The sequence below is a fragment of the Corvus kubaryi genome, unplaced genomic scaffold, assembly GCF_017639235.1.
Source record: "Corvus kubaryi isolate FWS band 111438036 unplaced genomic scaffold, C.kubaryi_AGA036_p1.0 37386, whole genome shotgun sequence".
Lineage (NCBI taxonomy): Eukaryota > Metazoa > Chordata > Aves > Passeriformes > Corvidae > Corvus > Corvus kubaryi.
Window position 1 is genome coordinate 474,429 of NW_024581128.1, and position 21,839 is coordinate 496,267.

Genomic DNA, 21,839 nt, shown 5'->3' on the forward strand with positions numbered 1-21,839 from the left:
GTCCTAGAAATGCTACATTATGTCCCTATTTGGACTAAATGTCTGTGCTGCACAAGGGGCAAAGCTGCTGTTGAAGAACCCATCAGAAGGAAAGGGGGAGAAAGAAACAGCTAATAGATGCTCCCAAGGGATCACAAATGCCTTTCATTGATGATAGCCATGTCCCCAGCCAAAGCCATATAGCACAACTCTTTTTTTCCTGGATGCCACCATCACATCAATATGCAAGTGTCCCAGCTTCCCTTTTCTAGATAAAAGCGCACCATTCTCTGTGATGGTGACAAAAAGCACATGAATTCCTAGGCAGGTGCCAGGGGAGCACACAGAGAACCCCAGCCACTCTCAGCCTTCATTTCCATTGCCTGACTTACGGATTTCCAGCATCTGGGACTGGAGGAACGAACAGGTTCCTGCAAAGCGCAAGCGAAAAGGAGCCCTGAAAGCACACACTCGCACCCACACGCCCGTGACCTTGTGATTTTACTACAGCTTTCATTTTCAGACTCCAGTCCTCCCTAGTGCTTGCTGCATTTCTGCAACATTTTGGCAGTTTGCTCTCGCCTTGGAGACAGAGCAGAGTGTGGAGTTGTTTTGCACGGCTCGGCGAGGAAGGAAGCAACAAGGCTGTGAATAAAGAATTAAACTCAAGATGACGGAAGAGCCCCAGCCATGCTTCCACCTAGACAAAGCCTACGTGATGAGCTCTGCTTAATGCCAGCCCTCAATAACGCACGCTGCTCCAGCCGAAGACGGGAATTTCAGCGTGGCTGCAGGTGCCGCCGACCACTCACCTCGGGAAGCGTTTCAAGGCAGGAAAAGCAGCCCCGCCGGGAGGCACGCACAGCCCCGCCAGGCGGAGGCACCGCACCCCGCCGCGCACGGGGGGATGTGCCCGAGAGCCCCCCGGGGAAGGAGATTTGCCTCAGCGCCCTGCCCGACCCCACCTGCCCGGCAATGCCCGGCTCTCGGGCTAAGGGGCAAGCGACCCCCGCCGCAGCCGCGCCTCCCGTCGCGACATGTCGCGATTGGCCGGGTGGGGAGGGCGGCGAGCCCCTTCGCCTGCCTAGAGGTGTCGTGGCTGGGTTGTAGAAAGCATTCCCGGGTGCGTGTGAGTGTGAGCATCCTACCGCCGCCTCCCCATCGGCTCCCACACGGCTCCGGGTCCCCCATGCCGCTCCCCCCCGCAGTCTCGCCCGGCACTCGGATCGCGGTGTAGGAAGCAGCGTGAGGCTGGGCAGGGTCGGGGCGGGGGCCGGTCGGTCGCAGTCCTACCTGGCGGGGGGGCAGGAGCGGGCGTCGCCGGGGCCGGCTCAGCAGCGGCGGGGCATCGCGGCGGGGCGGGCGGCGGAGCCCCGGTGCGCGGCTGCGGCGCGGCGGCGGGCGGGAGGGAGAGAGAGAGAGGGAGGGAGGGAGGGAGGGAGAAGGGAGGGAGGAAGGAAGGGAGGGATGGAGGGATGGATGGAGGGAGCGCGCGCGCACACACACACACACAGGCGCCCCGGGGATGCGCTCAGCCGGCCCGCCCCGCAGGCAGCCTCCCCTCCGTCCGCATCCCTCCGCCGCGGTGCGCGGCCAGCGAGAGACCCGCCGTCCCTCCTCCTGGGGAGCAGCTTCAGCCCTCCTCCTCCTCCTCCTCCCGCTGCTGGAAAAATTTCCCGAACTCCTCCTCGGATCGAAGGACTTTGAAAGGCAGGGCTGGTCGCGGACCCACCCCCAGCAGCCCTGCCCTCCCTGCTTGGGGCAGTCCCTAGCCCTGCCCTGCCTGCCCCCAGCCCTGCCCGTCCTGCCCGGGACAGTTTCCATTCATACCCTGCGTGTCCCCTGTCGTGCTCTGCCCTGGCCGGGACAGTCCCCATCCATACCCTCCTGCCTGCCTCCAGCCCAGCCCAGCCCAGCCCATCCCACCCTGGCAGGTCAGCTCCTGCCCGCATCCCCCCGGCCGACCTGCAGCCTGCCAGGGCGACCCTAAACCCATTTGCACTCCCTTCAGGAGGGAGAGAGCCCTGGGAAAGATGGAGAGAAGGGAAACGTGTGTGTGTGTGTGTGTGCACAAGGAGTGCCTTGCTGTGTCTGTCCCCGTGCCCCACAGTGTTGCCCATGGCAGCTGTGGGGAGGCAAGAGGTCAGGAGAATCTCGAGGGGCCCTGGGTTAGCGTTCACTCCCCTCTTATATCCTCAAAGTTGTGGCAGGGGTCAGTAGAGGACATGGGGTGACAGGCAAGGAGCGTATGTGTCAGCTAGGACCCTCCTGGGAAGTGCCCTCACATCTGGCAAAGGGGTCAGCCCTGAACCCACAGAGCCTGCTGTCCCCACAGGAGGGTCATCGTGCTCGGGGAGGTCCTGCAGGAAGGCAGCAGCATGGCACAGAAGGACTTGCTGCACCTCAGGCTGACCAAAATGTCCTTCCTGTGGGCAATTCCCCTTTCACCATGCTTGAATGACTCCTCCACCCTTCACTGACTCCAGCAAGGAGCAGATGAACCCATTGTCCCACCCTCCAGGCAAAGCTCTGTGACTTTAGGAACTTAAAATAGGACCAGAGCTAATAACTCACACACTGGTGTGCAAGTACCCAGCGACCTTGACGAACCCTCTGTGCCCAGATCCTCAGGTGCAACAAGAACTGTGGGGAAGCAGAGACGTTGTTTTAGCTCCTGCACCCTCTTACACCCTCTCCCTCTTATCTTCTCAGCTGCGCCTGTAATTTTAGTCACCACTGGCAAGACAGCAACCTGGAATTTTACCTTTTTTCACTGTGCTTTTCTTACTTGCTTTCAAAAAATTTTCAATTTTTTTTTAAAGATTTTTGCACCAGCAGAGATGGAAAACCAAATTTCTCTGTTCAACATGAGGGGTAATGTCACAAAATCTCACAAGGATAATGTCACAAAACCACTTTGTAAAGCACTTTGTGATGAGCTGACCAACCAAAAAACCAGCTACTTGTAATTAGTGTTGCAGCAGTTATGGATATTATTTAGTTTTGGTCTCAGTTTAAGAGCTTATTGCCTACATGTGGAATGAAAGGCATTTCCATATAAGAATTTGGTTTAGAAAAAAACCATGATTTTGTGTCCAATAGCTAACTCTGATTTTCTGCCTCACCTCTTCTGATTTAAAGCTCTTTAGAGGAGGGATAAGTTTGCATCTAGCCATGTGTGGTACTTTGATGGTACTCAATTCTCCCAGCAGGGCCACTGATATAAAATGAGCACAGCTAAATGTGTACAGCATGCACAGTGCTGTGCTGAGCTCAGGCCCTGAGCAGAGCAGTGGATGTGTATCAGTGGCATTTGGTTTGGCAGTGGCTGCAGGATGCAAGGCGCTGCACAAGCTGGCATGGGAAAAGGATAGTGTGAGCAGGAAAAATTGGCGAAAGGATAGTGTGAGCAGGAAAATTTGGCATGGTTGCAGCAAACACAATCCCTGCTGGTGCTTTTCACCCTGCACGCTGAAATCCCATCACTGCATCAGTAAGCAGTGGAACTCAAATTTTAGTCATGGAGTTCTCCCTAAAAGTCCCTAATTCCCTCAGTAATGTTGCTGACCTACTTCCCAGCTCTTTCAGTGAATACAGTACCCAACTCCTGTGGATCACCAGGACTGTGCTAATGGGCACCCACTGGTGAGCTGCCCTCTGAGGAGCCAGGCACCCACACGGTTCCTCCCAACTCACCTCTCTCTGCAGCTTGCAGTGCGTGTTCCTGTCTCCCAGTGCCTCCTGCTGAGACCCTCAGAAAGGCTGCTTCAGCTGTGGGATTTTCATGACATTCCAAGGGAGCTGAAGAAAACAAGAGTTTGTCAGTGCTTGTGGTGATGCCCATTAGTCCATGAACCCTTTGTATCCCCCCAGCCTTAATGGCACTGGGACAGCAAAGGTGAAGCAGCACTACCCCACCTGAACGTGAGAGCAGCTTTCACCTGTCTGCTTGAAAAGTGACTGGTTAGGAAGAATATGAAGCTGGGAGGCTTGGAGAAGATGTGCTCCACTCCCCAGTCCCTCACACACCCCTTTCCAGGCACATTTAGACCTTCATTTCTTACAGCCTCCGAGAGAAAGGTGGAGCAGGGCTCTGAAGGGAAAAGTGGAAGTCAGGGAGTGGGAGAGACAGTGAGTCCAGTTGCTGGGAGAAGATGCTGTGTTCCAGAACTGCTCCCCACTGCAGTGGCCATGGTTCACACTGCTTTTTCTCAGCCAAGCTAGCTGAAGTGGTGGCTGTGACAGAATGGAGCTCTGCACGGGCTGTGAAATCTGCTGGGCAAGCTGAGCAAATGCTCCTGCGCTCTGCCTGATGCTCTAGGCAGAAATGCAACAAGACTGCTCATGTCCTGACACAGCAAGTTTTGTCACGGTGTGGGCACATCTGTGCTTCGGCATTCCAGATTGCAGCCTGGACTGTGCTGGGCGAGGCAGCACTTTGCTCCAGCTGCCTTTACCTCCCTGTCACTCTTTGCAGCCGTGCAAGTGAACACCTACCACCGCAACCATGCTTACAACCACTAATTACTCGTCTCAAAATCATGGAGATTCTCATGCCAATAGTAGCGAGTGGCTCATTCATTCCTTCATTCATTCATGCCCACCCACAGCTCTCTCCGACAGCAGCCTGCATCTCTCTGCAGTTGCTGGAGGAGGTTTCTGGGTATTGTCTGTGTGTGCAGAGCACAAAGGCAATTTCTCCTGGTGAAGAGTGGGGTTAGTGGACTGCAGAGCCTTGAGCACAGGACAGAATGGTGCAGGCCAATTCTCTGCTCAGTGCCTTGTGAAAAAAGACGTCTGAACTGCTGCACAGCTTAGAGGAGGGGGACACAGAGCCTCAGGCGCTTCTTGCTTGAAAAATTTCTGCCTTATATTCCCTGTAAGAGACAAGAGGCCAGGGCAATGCTCAGCTCAGCCAAAGCATATTCATCTCCAAGGAGCTGTCCTACCACCCTTGTCCCTCTTTGGAACGTCTCCTCGATGGAATGCTTTGGTCTCAGATGATGCTGGAGGATAACTAGTGAGACTGCTTTGGCTGGTTATCTCTGGTCATGGTTTTCCTCGAGTCCCTCGGGAGATGCCAGAGAGGTCCTGCAGAAGCAGATGGGTTGTCACCTCTGCTTGCCATCCATCTGTCTTTGCTCCTCACTGCAGCAGACTTGAGCATGCGCTCCCTGAACGTTCTCTGGCTCTCCTGTGCGTGTTCTTGGCAGAGACCTGGAGATCCCTGGAGAGTGGTGTTTCTAAAAAAGATGCTTAGAAACATCTTTTCCAGCCACTTGAGCACTTCCTTTCACTGACACCTTCAAACCAGCCTTTGCTGTTAGGGGGATAAATCAGGCATTTAGAAAAGTGGCAGATGGAGTGGGACAAAGCAGTGAGTAGGAAGGGCAATTTTGTGTGCTGGACATCAGTATATTTCTTTCTGAGCTCTCTAGGCAGTGCCTCCTTAAGTGTGTCCAAGTACCTGGCACAGTCTGAGTTCTGATGATCCTGTGGAGGCCTGATTGCATGACAATTGTCCATCAGCCAGCCAGGGAGCTTGGATGAGAAAGGTATCTTCTCCCCTGGAAAACTGAGAGCACAGACTGCACCCCAGGGTGGAGGCAGGGTTTGATGGAATGTTTTGGCACACCTGTGAAAAATCGGTAGCATGTGATTTGCTGTCACTCCTCTGCTCTGGGAGCCTGCAGAGGTAACTGGAGAAGCCCAGCCTGTGCCACTTTCGAGCTTCCCCCCGGATATTTGCTCTGTGCTGTGCTTTATGCATGTTTAAACAATAAATCCAGAGCACTAATTCATGAGCATAGCGTTTCACAGCTTGGGAGAGAGCTTTCCTGGAAGAAGCATTGACTAGCCAAATTTTGCAGAGTGCTGCTTATGTGTTACAGACACAAAAGTATATTTGCACTGGAAACCACCTGCTGCATGGGGACTGAAAGAAGGAGTAGTTAGAGGGGCCGGATGTGAATTTAGGAAGCTTGGAAATGGGGAGAGTTGCACATATTTTGCAAACATCTAGGCTGAAAAACAAACCACACATTCTTCTCTTCAAATTCTGCTTCACAGTCGTACTTTTCTCTTTGTAAAAAAAAAAAAAAACCAACCCTGCTTTCTGGTCACCAGGCATACACAGGAAAAATTCAATATGTGCACAGAATGACTTCAGCAGCTGGGCTTATTGTGAGAGATGTACAAGGTGCAAACTGTCTGCTTACTCTTCTCAAAGGGGTGGAAACAAAAAAGCCTTCTGGCAGTTGTCTCACCAGCAGTGCATGCTAATACCAGCATCTCACTTCCACTTCTCAGGCAAGAACCAGCTCCTAGCTGGAGTCACTGAATCCCTGGAAAATGAAGGACCAGGTGACCCCTGCTGAACTGGCTGTCCCTTAGCATCTTTTCCCGGCAAAACCATGACACCAATGAAGCTTTGTTTTGCTGTTACAAGGCTGCAGAACACAGGGACTAAAAATGCAGATGCAAGTAACTGAGATGTGTTTCCCAGTGAAAGCCATAGCCCAGTGACTCTGCTGCTTCCCTGCATGGGGCCATGGAAGAGCAGTGTGGTAGCCCTGGGGCAGCGCTGCCACCGAATAGGCACAAGCACTCTCCACCTGACACTCCAGCCCTCTTCACCACCATTCCAAGGCTGTCCTAGCCTGGAAAAAAATTTGGTTAAAAAAAGAATCCCCCCCTCCAAGTACGGAATTAAAAAGTAGCAAATAACATGTTCTCTGGATTTGTCTTCTGCTTTTGAACCCTAGGCTTTGGTGCTTTCCGATTTACTTGGCAACCAGAAGCAAGTTGAAAAACCGTAAGAGTGATGAAATAGTAATCACATGACTTCAGGAGCTGGGACTTCCAGAAAAACAGAAGTGCAAGTACCATGTGGCATGGTCTGGGAGCTGTGTCCTGCAAACTGGGGACTGTGATGCTTCCTCAGCAGCTCTGTCCCCATTCCTCCTTTGATCCATGTGCAAGGTTCCCATAGTTACCAGTGGGAAGCACAAGGCAAATCAGATGTAGTGCATGGCTCTGGCTGTGGCCCCTGGTTATGAAAGTAATTTGGCCTCCTCTGTATCATCTGTTTGCCAGCCTTGAGCAAGGCTGGGTATTCCAGGGAAAATAGCCTTTTTTTATTGAAAGTGAGATGTGACTGGCCTCAGCTGCACAAAGCACCCTATTTCTATTTCATTTATGTATTCCACGTCAAGAAAGCTGGTGGAACACCTTGCAGAAGAGAGAGAGGTTGTGCAATGACTTCTCCTAAAGGGCAAATTTCTTTGCTGCAGTGGGGTCTAATCTGCTGTCCTTGAGGGTGGTCAGAAATGTTCCCTGACTCCTTGCTGCTTTGGCTTTACCAGCCTCTGCCTCAGCTCTGCCTTGTTTCACCTCCAAGTGGCCTTGCCTGGTGAGGTGTCCCTCCAGCACAGAACAGCTCTGCCAGAGATGAGTCCTCGAGTCCTGGGGACGGGGGAACATGTTGTCTGCTGTTATCAGTCAATTTTAGGCCACAAGGACCCATGTGGCTGGAATTCCTGTGCTCCTTGGTCTTCCCAAGGCACCTTGCAGAAATCCTGTGTCCTTGCTCCTGGATGACTTTCCCCCCTGGGAGAGCTGAGACAGCAGCAGGGTTCTTATCCCAGTTTCCTTCCTCACAGCTTAGTCCACTGGCCAGGAGCTCACACTGCTGCACACACAGATCTTGCTGTTTTGGCACGGTTTGCTCTATTTCTTCTATTTTCTTCTGAAGATGTATGAACCAAAAATGCTTATCCTCTCTGTGCTGCAGGCTCGAGCAGTACTGAGGCAGAAACCAATGCTGCATGCCCTAAACGTAGGAACTGGAGCCCTGCGTGTAAAGAGAATTTACCCACAAAAAAAGAAGAAAAAGGAAAAAAGAAACAAGAAAACCAGATGTAACTTCCTGATTGCTTAGTGGTTATGGGTTTGGGGATTTTGCTGGACACTTTGGAGAAATGAAACTGCACCATTTGTAAGACTGGATTCTCCTTTCAAATTTCCAAGCTGTCACGTGCTAGTCTGTTTCCCCCTTGGAATTTCAAACATGGCCTGTCTAAAAGCTGAATATTTTTATCCTGTCTTTCTGGATTCTGATGATGCTTTAAGATGGTTGAAGACTCCCCTTTGCCACCTGCCTCATGGTTAGAAATGCCCAAGTCCCTTATGGAAATCTCCTGCTCTTATGGGAAGCTGTGCCCAGCTTCTCTGGAATCTCTTTTGGTTCGGAGGCTGTAGAACCAGTTTGCTGGTGTGTAGGCAGCTGTGTGTTTGGTAGAACAGTGTCTTACAGGGCTGATGGGAGTACAGGCTTTCCCTTTTCTTTCAGCTCCCTTCCATGTGCACCTCAGCCACTCAGAAAGTTTCTGCCCCCTGCTTCTCAAGATGCCAGTGTCGTATTTTGGTCATTGTGCCAGGGCTGCTAACAGTACCTGGATTTTATTTGCCATCGGTAGATTCCAGACTTAACAGCTGTATTTATATGACCAGTGGCATCAGGAAAGCAGGGAAAAGCTGCAGAAGAAATAAGAGAAGTGGGAGGTCTAGAAGAAATGATTCAAGAGGAAACATTGCAGGAATGCAAACTGACAAGTCAAGAGGAGACATATATCCTTGCACATCTGAAAGAGCAGATGCTTTCCATTCCTCCTGTTGACAAGATAAGAACTCAGGGGGTTAAACTCCAGGCAGGGACACTGAAGTTTGGCACAAAGAAAAACTTTCTATAGCCATGAGAGCAATGGTGTAGGCAGCTGGGTTGTCTGTAAAGAGGGAGAAGCATGTATTTTATCACTGAAAGGGTTTTAGATAAGGATGAGCAAACCTCTGTTGAGTTCAGATCAGGTGTAGGTGACCTAGTTCTCAACATCATTTCACCAGAAAGATGTATCTGAGAGATGAACAATCAGGTGTCATCCAGCACATCACAAAGGAAAAAGCAAGGTTGTGATTAGGCTGAAAGGAAAGAAGACACACACTTAGGCTTTGGACAAAAATTTGGTATTGCAGAAGAGTCAGAGCACTGGAAATCAGGCCATGATGGGAGAGCACAGCGAAGTCTAGGTGGCAATACTATCCAATTTCACACAACCTGGGAGCAGACCGACCTTCATTCCAGGCTGGCAGCCAATTTCCTGGGTGGATGAGCCATTTAGCTCATAGGACTGCAGAGAAGAGAGCTGATTGTTGCTCTGAAGCCCATGGTATATCCCACTTGGGTTTTGTGGTTTAGTAATGGTATTCCCCAGTTTATTATTCCCACTAAAGCCACTCACTGCTCCCACTCCCCGCTCCAGATGGAGGCACAAAAGGCAAAGATCACAGGCTGAGATAAGAACCATTTACAGGAAACAGCAGAGAGATAAGAAAATGAATGGTAACAGCAACAATATTAATTTTAAAAGTGTACAAAAGAGAGAGAGTGATTCACATGCCAGCATACTCACGAGAGAGCCATTTTTGCACAGGCAGACAGTGATAGAACAATGCTAATTGTTTTAAACTAAAGGAGATTTAGATTAGATGTTAATAAGAAATTCTTTACTGTGAGGGCGGTGAGGCACTGGAACAGGTTGCCCGGAGAAGCTGTGGATGACCCATCCCTGGAAGTGTTCCTGGCCAGGTTGGATGGGGCTTGGAGCCAACTGGTCTCCTGGAAGGTGTCCCTGCCCATAGCAGGGGGGTTGGAACTGGATGATCTTTAAGCTCCCTTCTAACCCAAACCCTTTTGTGATCCCATGATTCTGTGAAAACTGTATCTTTGGTTAACCCTCACTTATGGCTATCTAACAACATGAAATAAGGGTATGAGAAGCTACCAGAACCTGCAGATTGTAAGAAGAGGGGTGATATACATGCAGCCGACCATGTCTGATCAGAAGCTACACTGACTAGACAGCAGCAGGAAAAATGGCACAGAAGACAAACATTGCCTCTAACAAAGGCAAGGTACCAGCCTAATCACAGGTTTGTCTGGGGCAGAGGGACTGGATAAAGAAGCAGAACCTGGGAAGAATAAAAGAGGCAAAACCAAAATATAAGGTAAAGCAAGTGACACAGGACTGATCTGGGGCCTTTGGTCAGCTGCATGCTTAATTACGGCAATGTGATAAATGAGCGACGTAGGTGTGAGGCTGTACCTGAAGTCAGTCAGGTCACAAACATCTGCCACATGTAGCACACCCCCAGCTCCTGGGAGAGCCTGACTCAGCACAGGGCTTTCCTGCAGATGGCTCTGCGTGGCAAAGACCCTGCTGAAGTGAGGTGTCTGCATAAGACACTGCCACGAAAGAAGGGACGTGCGTCAAACGTCATCCACACCAAAGACAAGAAATGAAGTTACAACTCAGGATGAAGGCAGAGCATCTGTGCTGGCAAAACATCAACTTTATTAGGGTTAGAGCCTTCCAAATTGTCTTGTTCTCTGATTTTCCATAAGCTGTATACATCAAGGCACGTTTCAAGGTGATCAGACTGTGTGTTTCAAGGAGAAGAATGTTAAAATTTGGCAGGTTCTTATCAACAGGGACAGAAAATATCTAGAAAACATCGGCAGTGGCACAGCTTGTAATGCCTACAAACTTGTCTTGTTTTGCAGCATTCTTCTAGGTCTGTGCATCAAAGCATGCTCAAAAATAGTCTGCCTGGTTAGTTTTAAGGTAAGGACATTGAAATTAAGGGTAAAAGGCCGCATACTTTTTTAGTGCATTATTGTGGAGGCACATCTTCAGGCATTTTAACACCTTAAGGCCCTTTCCAGGTACACATGAAGAAGGTGCACATACAGACAGACTTGTCCTGGCCTCTAAAAATGCAAGGACTCTCACCAATTTATGGATCCTCAGGTGGGTCTTTGGTGATTTATTTTGGAGGTTTTAAGAATCTAGAATGGGTCTGACTCATTTTTCTAAAATAGTCGTGATTTGTCCTTAATCTTAACCAGTGATTGATAACTTAACAGAGAAATCATTGTCCACTAAGCAGATTTTCAGTGGCAAGCAGTACAAAGATATTTCTTCTCTGACAATAAAAGGTTCACATCCTGTACATACCATCCTCCTCCACATGATCCCCGCACACATTTCCATGGTCCTCATACACACTCACAGCAGAGAACATTCAAGATTAACTCTTTTGTCAAGATTAATTTGGGCATATGTCACACTTCAGGGGAAGGGTGAGGTTATCAGCAAGGCTCTAAAAAGCTCTAAGTGTTGGTTACTCTCGCTCTCAGAACTTCACTTCAGATAAATCAACTCAAGCCAAAAGGCAAATCTCTCAGTTATCAAGAAAGATGCTTTGTGGAGCATCTCTTTTCCATAACCAGCGGCTAAAAAAGTAGGATCACTGGATGCTTTAGGTCCAAAAAGGCCTTTGGGATCATGAGTCCAGCTGTTAACCTAACACACCAAAGTCCACCACTAAGCCATGTCCCCAGCCACCAAGTCTACACGTCTTTTCAATACCTTCAGGAATGGTGATTCCACCATTTCCTAAATAAATGAACAGGACTGATCACAATACTGAGGCCTGGGGAACACCCCTAGTGAGGAGAGAAACTTTTTAATGTGTTTGTTTTCAAAGCAGTGCTGTGGACTAAGTCCAGGACAGAACTCGAGGATACACTGTGGTGGCAGGAACTCAAGGATACACTGTGGTGCTGGACTTTGTTGTGCTAAACCTTTGAGTAATGTAGCCAGAGAGTGAAGTGAGGACACCTCTCACGGCTGCATATCTCTCTTTTTGCAGTATTTTCCCCATGAATTAAGGCTACCAAGGAGATTTGGAAAACACACTAGGATTCCACAAAGAATTGGTTCATCAGCAACTTGGAAAGACATGCATAAGAAGTAAATGCTAGAAGTTAAACTTATCTCCCTGGTCAGGGCATGGCTTCTGCCCTGTGCATGTGGCTTACATCTGAAAGATGTCACAGCAGGCAGCAGAGCAGCAGTAAACGTCACTATTCTGGACACTCAGTAAAAATGGGGACCTGCTTATCCAGATCAAGATAGGGCAATCCCGAACATCTGTTTTGCTCCTGAACTGGGCTGTTTTGCTGGACAGAAAATGCTTCTCAGAGCCTAGCTTCAAGTAGCTGTGTTCTAGATCTGGGAGTTCATCTTGAAATAATAGTTGGCAGCCCAAAGCGACGTGACATTTAGCATGGTTAAAGGACCATATGGAATAAGTTACACTGGAGTAAAACAAACACCAGTCTCTCACATCCAGTGTTATTGTTAACAACTAACTGGGTTGTGTGTATTTTTCAGCAGCAAGGATGACTCACTAAATAACAGGATAATACCATGGCTCACCAGCATGTTGTGGTCTGTGGCCACAGGAAGGGTTTACTTTTATTGCGTACATGTTGGCAGTCTCGGCACACCGGCAGCAAATCCAGAAGTTTGTTGCTGCGTTTGGGGCAGAAGCATAAGATCCCTGCTTGGAGCCTTTCCGTAAGCCAAAATAATAACATGGGATATTTCTCCTATCGTGCTTGCCAGACTGCAGCAGAAGCAATGAGCTGGGAATTAGAGGCTGGGTTAGTAGTTGTCACCTTGGATTTTGCTTCCTTGCTCCAGTGTGCAGATATGGCAAATGCTGATGCTGGGAGGGGGCTCTTTCAAAGAGACGGGATCCCTGTTCCCACACTAAAGCCTGGATGCATGGTTGCCTCTTTTAGAAACAGATGTCAAATCAAGCAGGTTTAGAAGGGTGAAGAGGTTTTAGGGCAAGAGATACAACTCCTCCATCAAACCCCAAGCCCCTGCAGAAATCCTGAGGGTGGTGAGAGCTGACTTAGGTGGACCAGCACGTCCCATCAGCTGCTTCATGACTCCTCAGGCTTCTCTGTCTGAGGCTGAAACCGTGCACACATCACTGTGGGCCAAGCCCCTCCATCAGCTCCACTGAGCTCATGTACTGTCCCTTGCTTCCGAAAGCTTGTTAAACATTACTCAGCATCTTGGTGAGATCTCCCTGTGGCCTGGGAGACCTTGGTGTCTGGAGGGGTGTAGTGGCCAGGAAGAGACACGGCTGGGACCTAAACGTTATTCTGTTCCCTGTCACACTGTTGCCAGGAGCAGGGGGAAGGGAAGCTCTTCCAGGCAGAAGGGGTCCTCCTGATTGAGAAAATGTGGCTGAGGGAGCCATCAGGTACTAGTGTTATCAGGGGGGTGGTTCTAAGCGAGTTGTTTCTTTTCTTTATCTCCTCTGACATTCAGTATTGTTGCTGTTACTGCTCATTTTCTTATATCTCATTGCTGTTTCCTGGAAATTGTTCTTATCTCGACCCGCGATCTTTCCCTTTTGTGCTTCCAATTGGAGGGGAGAGGGAGCAGCACGGAGTGGTTTTAGTGGGTGCATTAAACTGGGGAATACCATTCCTACAGCACAAGAAGGGAGCATTTCCTGTGCTGTTTCCAAGAGGGGCTCAAGGAAACCTTTGCCTGGAGGGACATAGAAAGGCAGCAATAGTTTTGCAGGCCCCATTCCTGCACTTCCCATGTTTTGTCATTTTTACATTTTACATTCTTCTCTATTTTCCTGCTTTTGCTTATATAAGAGGGCAAAAAAATCCAATTTGGTGTTCCAATGAGAAGGAACATCTCTTTGGAAAAGCAGGAAATGATGTGTGGTGATGTCATGCAGGATGAGTCTGCAGCCTCCAAGGCACACTGTGGTCTGTGGGATGACCTGGGACAAAACTCCTGGTGAAACTCATCCTCAGCAGAGCTTGAAGGCCCTGGGGGACCGATGGCAGGAAAAAGATTTTATATACTGTTCAATGCACTGTATTCCTATGGGGAGTAAAGCAACCCAAGTGCTGAATCTCCCACACTGGCAGGAGAAAATCTATACCTGAACAGCTCTCCTTGGCAGAAATTCCTGAGCATTTGTCCTTTTTGGGTATGTACAGATAAGTCATTAATCATCATTAAGCTGAATGGAATCCAGACTAGTCTTCCCACTGTACCTTTACCCAGTACTCACATTTTCCAGAATACCACTTCTGTTAGCATTTTCCTTCTCCTGTGCCCACCTTTCTCCATAAATAAACTGATGTGGAATCCTCCAGAGTGAAATGCACATCTCCTCTCCTCTCCTCTCCTCTTTCCTCTCCCTCTCCCTCTCCCTCTCCCTCTCCCTCTCCCTCTCCCTCTTCTCTCCTCATGTCTCTGAAAGAGACTCAGCTAGAGACATCACAAACTGAAACCTGCATTTTATAATAGCAATGTCAGAGTTCAGCATTCCAAGGTTTTGGGAAAGATCCTAAAAACAAACATCCCAAACTTAGGAGGAAGTTCAGCTTTAAATATAAGAGAAATCCAAATATGTTGAAGAATGGAAATCAAAATAACTCCAGCTTTGCCCTGCAGTGACCCCATGCAAAAAGAATACATTTATGATTAGATAACAGTGATGGTTAGAGCCCTAAATAGGAATAAACTGAGTTTTGAAGACCTCCAGATTTACTGTATTGTTGCTATGTTTTTCCCCTATGTGTTGCCAGAATGATAGTGAGCTCCCCAAAGGATCAGCTCTAGAGTGAATGTCCACTCATCAATTCCCTGCTTTACCTGTAAATTGTTAGAAAACACCACCACTGCTTAAAACTGTCTTGTTGCTGCCTCTTCCTGTAAGAGTAGGAAGATGATGTTTTTGCAAAAAATCAGTGGGAGAGAGCTGGACATTTTCAGATTTTTTTTTGAAGAGGCCTCAATTCCTGGGCCAAATCAGACTCCAACAGGCAAATATGTCTGCAAGTTTCAAGGCTGGGAGCAGGCGGAGCCATTGCACAGAGCCCATTTTGCAGGGACATAGGCAATAGTGTGTATCTGGCCAGAGAAGTGGTTCAGTCTGTCAGCGTGTCCTCAGAATCTGCTCCAATCTTCTGACTTCCTAGAGAAAAGACAGAGATGGTGTCCAAACACCATCCTTCAGGAATAACAATAAAAGCTTCGAGGTGTCTGGAGGAGGACAATATACAGTGGGTTTACTTCAAGTCAGAGGCAATTTACAGAATCCTTACTAAGTGAATTCAGGGTGTAGCTCTCCTCTCTGATTTCTTTCTGGGGATGCTCTCTTCTTGGGCACACTGTAGACCACAAAGGTGGCTTTCCCTTCTCACAGGAAAGTCTGAATTCAAGGACTAAGTGTGGATGTCCGGTGCAAAGACTTTCTTCAGACGTGTTGTCTGAAACCCAAGTGTGTTGCTTTTCTTTTTTTAAAGTCACTAAGGTTTGGGAACACAAGCCACCAGCGTACCTAGAAGTCCTGTGTGCCTTTGGCTCCTTTCCTGCTCCCTCCAAGCACCACCGGGGCAAGGACAGCTTTACCCTTGCCGTGGGCCAGCAGGAATAAGCACGGAGCTCAGCTTTGCCCTCGATCCTTCCCTACTGGTGCATGTGCTGCCCCGACTGAGCTCGGCAGCCTTGCTGAGGCTGATGGTGAGAAAGAGCAGAGCTCCCCCTTCCCCCTCTCCTGCCTGCACTCTGGCAGAGATTGGAGCGTGGGAGGACCTCACGGCGGATGCTCGGAGACTGCAGCACTCATCATGACTAGTCACTTATAAAAGATGTTAGTGATACTATCACTGATGCTTTATGTGGCTCCTTATATTAATGGCTGGGGTCTCTGAATGAGATCCCATCAGCTCGGCACGAGGGACCAAACAAATCCCGGTGATAGCCATGAGTAATCAATAGTAAATATTAATAATAGCCAGCACACTGATAATAGTAATAAATATTACTGATAACACAGCCTGCCTGAAAATGCTCCTGATAGAGGGAGAGGAGGAGGGGTGCACAAAGGACAGGCAGCCTTGGGGCTAGGAACCAAGAGATGATTCATGCCACCAGGGCTTTGTCTACCAGGCCTCACTGCCTCAGGCCCTGGACCAAATGGAAACAGCAAATTCAATAAATCCCAGCTTTTCCAGCTCCATCCTGCCATCCTCTTCCTGGCCTGCCCAGCACAGCTGTTGGGTAACGCCTTGCTCAGGGACCACACATATCAGCTGGCCTTTGTCTCTCCTGGGGAAAGGAAAGCTCACAGTCTGGATGGGGAGGAAAGAGGAAAAACTGAGGAAGAACTTTTATAAATCATCAGGTTCACAGCAACCTATGAACCAGGACCATACCCAGTAGAAAATAGAAGCAATCTGAGTAAGAGTGAAATGCAGAAATGTTATTTCATAGCATTAACAGCTAAAAGGTTTATTTGTCAATGACTCACTACCAATTTAAAAGCTATCTGTTGACCCCAATTATTTAAAGATTGATTTCTGTGCTAGCATTTCTACAGGCAGGTGGCATGTATTTAAAAGGTACCTCTCAAAAGAATCAAAGTTTGCCTGGCACAGACAAAGGAAACCAGACAAAGAGAAGTTGTGTATTTCAGTGAGTGTGAAAACTGAGGAAAGTGGGAAAATCTGTGGAAATGCTGGCTGAATAAGGGAAAATGAGGGCATGGGCCCTCTCAACTGCAGACTCTGCTATGGGGTTACATGCAAACACTTCCATTATGTTCTTCTTGTGTAAGGACAAGGGAAAGCATTTTCATTCATGAATGGAAATGTTTATGACATTTGTGGTGTAGTGATTTCCCTTGACGATTATCCTTCATATCCCTGGAAATCTACAATTGATATTACATGCAGTTCTTTCTGTATAATTTCACTTCACCTGCTCTGATTTTTTTTTTTCCAGTCTATTAACCACCTGAAAAATGCCAAAGCTTTACCTAGAACTTTGCAGTGGGACTATGAATACAACATTTTAACAGCTGAAAACACATGAACTGTTACCCTAAAGACATTCACTAGCATTTAAAGAAAAACCTCATGTTTAACTGTACCACCATATACCAACAAGATTTTAAGCCAAGGCTATTAAAAGCTTTTTTCTCATTCTTTTTAACAAAGCACTTGGTGAAGAAAGCCTCTCTGCCAAGGCTATACTCTGTTTCTTTGACAGTGCCCAATTCCCAGAGCTGACACATTTCTGTGCTGGTTTGGAGGAGACGTATTACTTCAGTGCTTTGGAAATATTCACAATAGCACACAGCTGTTTTTGCTGGAGCTGACTTTCACAACACTGTTAAAACTGTACCAAAAATCCTTGCACAGGATGTAATCAACCTCAAATCTACAGAGAAACATTGGGAAACTGCCTTCAAGTGCCAAGAAAAACAACAGTCATTTACAACGAGCTCTTCCTAATGTCCAGTCAGCTCAACCCAAGTGAAACATGTTTCTCAAAACGAAAGTAGCGCAGAGCAGGGAAGAAAAAGCCCTCGACTTTTTAAATGAATTTTTCTAAATAGAAACACAGAGAGACTCTGACACTGGCAACCACCACTGATCCTTCCTGCCCACTGAAGCTCTATCATCACTCAGTCTGCAAATCCAGTTCTTGAGTGATAAAATGCTTGTTTTCCAACATTTTTCTCTTGCCTCCTTCAGACACTTGGAAGGTTCCTGTCCCTCCAGCGGCAAAGCTGTTATATGTCATGTTTCCTACTCAGGGAGCTTAACCATTATCCAGCTGTTGGAGCCATCCCATTGCCCCAGATTTACGGCTTTTCCCAGGATGTCAGTCCAACCGAATCCCCAGGTGTTCCCAAGAAATGCCTGAGTTGCTTTTCACTTACCCCAGCCGAGGCTCAGCAGTTGTGGGTGATGCAGAATGGAAAAAAGCCCTCATATGATAGTGTCCCTATATTTACCAGAAAGAAAGGAGCTGGGGTGCTTGTCCTTTAAGTGTCTCTAAGGATGGTTTGCATAGCTGAATCTCAGCTTATCTATGCTTTTCTGCTTTTGCTTCCATACATGGATCTGTTCCCAACAGTAACTCCAAGCTGTCGAAAAGAAGCTATCTGGCAGCTTTCAGCTTCATCTGACACGTAAATGAGCACGAATAAATAATTACATTTTCTGCTGTCTCCTTTTATTTTTTTTAATTTGCACCTCAGGACACCTTTTTCTTTTCCTCCTTCTCCCTAGATTAACATTTTGCTATTTTTCCCAAAGTAATTCCTAGGGGGAGGCAAATGACACAGGCAGATTTTCCTTCTCCCCTTCCCGCAGGCTCACATAATTTTATTCTCATAAATATTTTTTTTTTCCCATTTGCTTTGCTTATAGGTCAGAGTTTTGCATGTTTGTGACTTGGAATCATGTCAAAGCAATATACATCATGTCTGTAGCAAAGGAAGGTTAAAAGTCAAATTTTTGGAGAGAGAGAATACAGCTGAGCCACATGACAGCTCCCAGATTAGCAGCAGTAGCAGGAGTAAGCATTCCTCTGATATTACAGTAGCCACCGTGGGACATGCCTGAAACAATGAAGAGGGAAGCTGCAGTTTGGAAGCCTCCTGCAGATGTATTGATGAGTAAATCACTCCTCGCTCTTTTTGCTATCTTTCTAGGTACTTTCCTACTTCCTAGGTTTCAGTTTCAGAAAGGGCTGATGAAGAACACAAACAGGAGGGAGCCTCGTGGCACAGGTCAGGGAAGAAGTCATATAATTGCCCTTAACTCTGCCCTTTGTAATCTTTGCTGTGCAAATGGAAATGTTAAGGGCTCCAGTGAAAGGGGAGCACTAAACCGATGTCTTTATTACTGTTTGTTGTAGTGGCAGCTGGGAATAAAAGAGATATTAGTGAGCTAATCAATTGCTTCATACTGGGTTCTCTGGATGAAAGAAAACCAGTGAAAGGCATATTTCTGAGGCTGAAGGTAGGTCTCCCTATTCAGGCCACTTGCATGGAAAATGGCATCCTCAAACGTGGTGGCTTTGATTCATTGCAGGAGATGGAAATTCCTTGTAGATTCCCACACACCAAGTCATTGACCTTGACTGTTTGAGATTTTTCCTAGACATCTGTTGAACACTAGGCACAAGAAAAGTTTTTAAAAGAGCTCACCAGCTCCACCTTTACAATTAATGATAAACTACATTTTCTATGTCACAAATTGCCCGGGTAGAAATGCTGCTTCAAGTGGCCTATTTGACTCCTGCTGTTTGCTGTCTCAGAAATCGGAGGGGATACGTGTGGGAGTGTGTGTATAAATGGGGGTCTGGGGAGATTTCCAGCATCTCCCCAGCATCCAGAACCAACAACCTCCCTGAGAGCGCATCCCAGAGCAAGCTGAAGGCCCATGGAAGCATGCAGCAGGCAGCAAAAGGAGTGTCTTGGAAAAGATGGGTATTTATGAAGGGGACCCTCCAGTTTTCATTACACCGGCCAAAGGGTTGTACAGTGTACAACCCCCTGTTGTTTGGGGTGGTGGAGAGGAATGGCATGAGAAAAATTCCTCCTGGAAATCTGTCCTGAAGTTTCTCCAGCCTTTCAAGAGCAGGAGCCAAGCTCATCCTAGGAAGGTGCTTGAACAGGAATATCACCATTGCATGTAAGACACGCCTGGTGACTCAGGAGGTCTATGCTCCAATGCAAATGAGAACATGATTCAGCAAAGTGTTGAAATTCCTGCTTAATTTTAAATATTGAATAATACTTTTGACTCCCCGGGGGTTATTCATGTGATTTTCATTCTGTGCTTTACTAGGTTGCCCAGATATGGACATGAATCTGCCATGAAGCAGCATGAAAAACAAACAAGATTTGGCACTCACATATGAGTGTATTTGCATGTCTTGACTTTAGGTATTGCTCCTAGGAGGTCTTAGGGCCAACAAAAATGGGCTAAGGTAAGAAAGACTCAATTCATTTTAAGTGTCCTCCTTTCCTTGAGGGAAATGTTGAAAACCACAGGTGTCTGTGGATTTCAATACCAAAGAAAAACCTCGGTGGCTTTGAGAATATCGTGACAAAGCCGCACTCGGAATTTCAGTAGCTACAAGGACAAGAGAGTAGGCTGTTTTCTGGCTTTGATCTGCCTTTTGGCACAGTGGCCATGTGTCACCCTCTAGATGGGTGACACCGCCCTCTTTAAACTCTGCTCCCCACACAGAGCTGCCAAAGAGCTTCTCAGATTTTCCATCGAGAGGTTTTTCCATTCTTCCCTGCTGGGAGAGGTGGAGTTTGTATCAGGGTGGTGATAAGGTGAAAGGCATTTTCCTAGAGCAAAAGAAAGAGCAGACAGCAGTGTTGCCAAGCACCGAGTGGGCACGGGGGGATGGAAATAAAGTACCTTTGGCCTTCGTGCCCACTGACTTCTCTCCTCCTCCCCAAAACAAGCAGAACAGGAGGATGAAGTCCATCTTTGGTGGTGAGACATGTAGGGGACATCAGCAGCTCTGACATGCTTGGAACCAGCTGGACTTGCAGGAGTGCTGCTGAATGCAGGGCTGGGATCAGGACCTGTGTCTGTGCCAGGTGAGGGTGGTGGGGCTTCATGTGCTGAAGCCTGGTCCCCCCAGGGATCTCCCCAACACCTGAGTCCCCTCCCAGAGCTGTACACCTTCCCAGGAAAAATCCTCCCTAGTCTCTCCCTCAGCATTTAGGTGCTGATTCTCCAGGATTGTGCTCCAAGAGGTTGTGCTTTTTTGTGCTATCTGTCCTCTCTGCCTGCTGCTATCAATGCTGTAGCCACAAAATGAAAGAGGGCCTTGGTCTTCAGAAACACGTGTGCTCTTCCCCATGCTGTGTGCTGCAGTTTCGAGCCACCAAAGAGGTGTTGAAGTGTCTTTTATGAATATCAATGTGGATTTCGTAAGAGTGATTTAAATATAGCTGCCTGCTTTCCTGGGAGACCCTGTAGCTGTATTCTCACTGCAGCAAAAGCTGCACCATCTGCCCAGCATTCGCAGCCGCTTCCCAAAGACCGCCAGGGACCTGTCATTCTGCATTTGGCTTGTACAGGGTTCCAAAATGAAGGCTTTCTGGGGAGAAAGGATGGATGGGCAGGCTTCAGCACATTCAGATGTGTTGCTCAGGTGCATTTATGTAGTATTATGTGCTGGGAAAGCTGGACACAGCTCTGAGCAACCTGATCTAATGTGGAAGCCAGCCCAGCTCTGAGCAGGGGCTGGACCTCCAGAGGTCCCTCACAACCTTAATTATCCTGTGGTTCAGTGAGAAATTCAGTTTAGGATGTAACCATATGGTAGAGGAATAGAAGGAAATCTGAACTCCTAGGGCACCTGCGACAATTTCTGGCTTCCTCTTGTTTCTTGTGACTACCTTCAAGCTCTTTGAGTGTGGTTCAGCTCTCGTTCCACATCCATGGCTTGTCTCCAGCGTTGCTTGAACCTTACTGCTCTGCAAGTGAAAATCCACTACTTCCCCCCCTTTTTTTTTAAGAGCAAAGTGATTAAAATGCAGTTGGGCCTGTGCCCAGGTAAAGCACAAGAAAGTCAGGCAGTCATTCTTTCCTCGTGTTAAGTATGTAAAGCTTTGCAAGCGAAAAAGACTTTTTCTGTTTGGGGTAAGCAAATATGCCTTGAACCTGGGGAGTGTCCAATTCTTAGTGATTGTTTATTTCACCAAGGCATAAATTACTGTGCCTTCAGGACAAAGCTAATAGAAAAAATGCTAATTAGTGCTGGTCAAAAATTTTCCAGTGGAACATTTTTCAGTCAGAAACTCTCCTGATTAGTCAAAGTTGAAATGTTCCAGAAGAACATGTTGGTTTTGCTGAGCCTCAAATGCCACAGGGTCAGCTGAGGTGGGGTGGGAGTAAGGAAAGAGGGAATCCATCAAAACCCTCTTGCTGATCCCCTGACAATTTATCTGCTTGGCTGCCGGCCTTGTGGCACCGCTAAGGGTTGGAGTTTGGGGAAATCTGCCATGCAGAAAATGTGCTGATGGACAAGTGGTGAAAATTCCTGGTTCCTGGGTGGGAGTTGTAAATACTGAAGTCAGGGAGC

At 47.8% G+C, this 21,839-nt stretch overlaps 1 protein-coding gene across 10 annotated transcripts in view; it reads right to left on the minus strand.

The window, feature by feature from the left end:
• SLC8A1 (solute carrier family 8 member A1) overlaps positions 1-17,752 on the minus strand; it is a 128,358-nt gene extending 110,606 nt beyond the window's left edge. For 6 of the 10 annotated variants that reach the window (XM_042036590.1, XM_042036592.1, XM_042036588.1 and 3 more), the window contains exons 1-2: positions 17,659-17,752; positions 3,676-3,780 (exon numbers count right to left, since the gene is read on the minus strand). The gene's annotated coding sequence lies outside the window, so the exon portion shown is untranslated. Of the gene's footprint in view, positions 1-1,272; positions 1,334-3,675; positions 3,781-17,658 lie in introns of those variants that run through there. The other 4 variants (XM_042036595.1, XM_042036594.1, XM_042036593.1 and 1 more) reach the window with 2 other exon arrangements.
• Between the last annotated feature and the right edge of the window lie 4,087 nt (positions 17,753-21,839).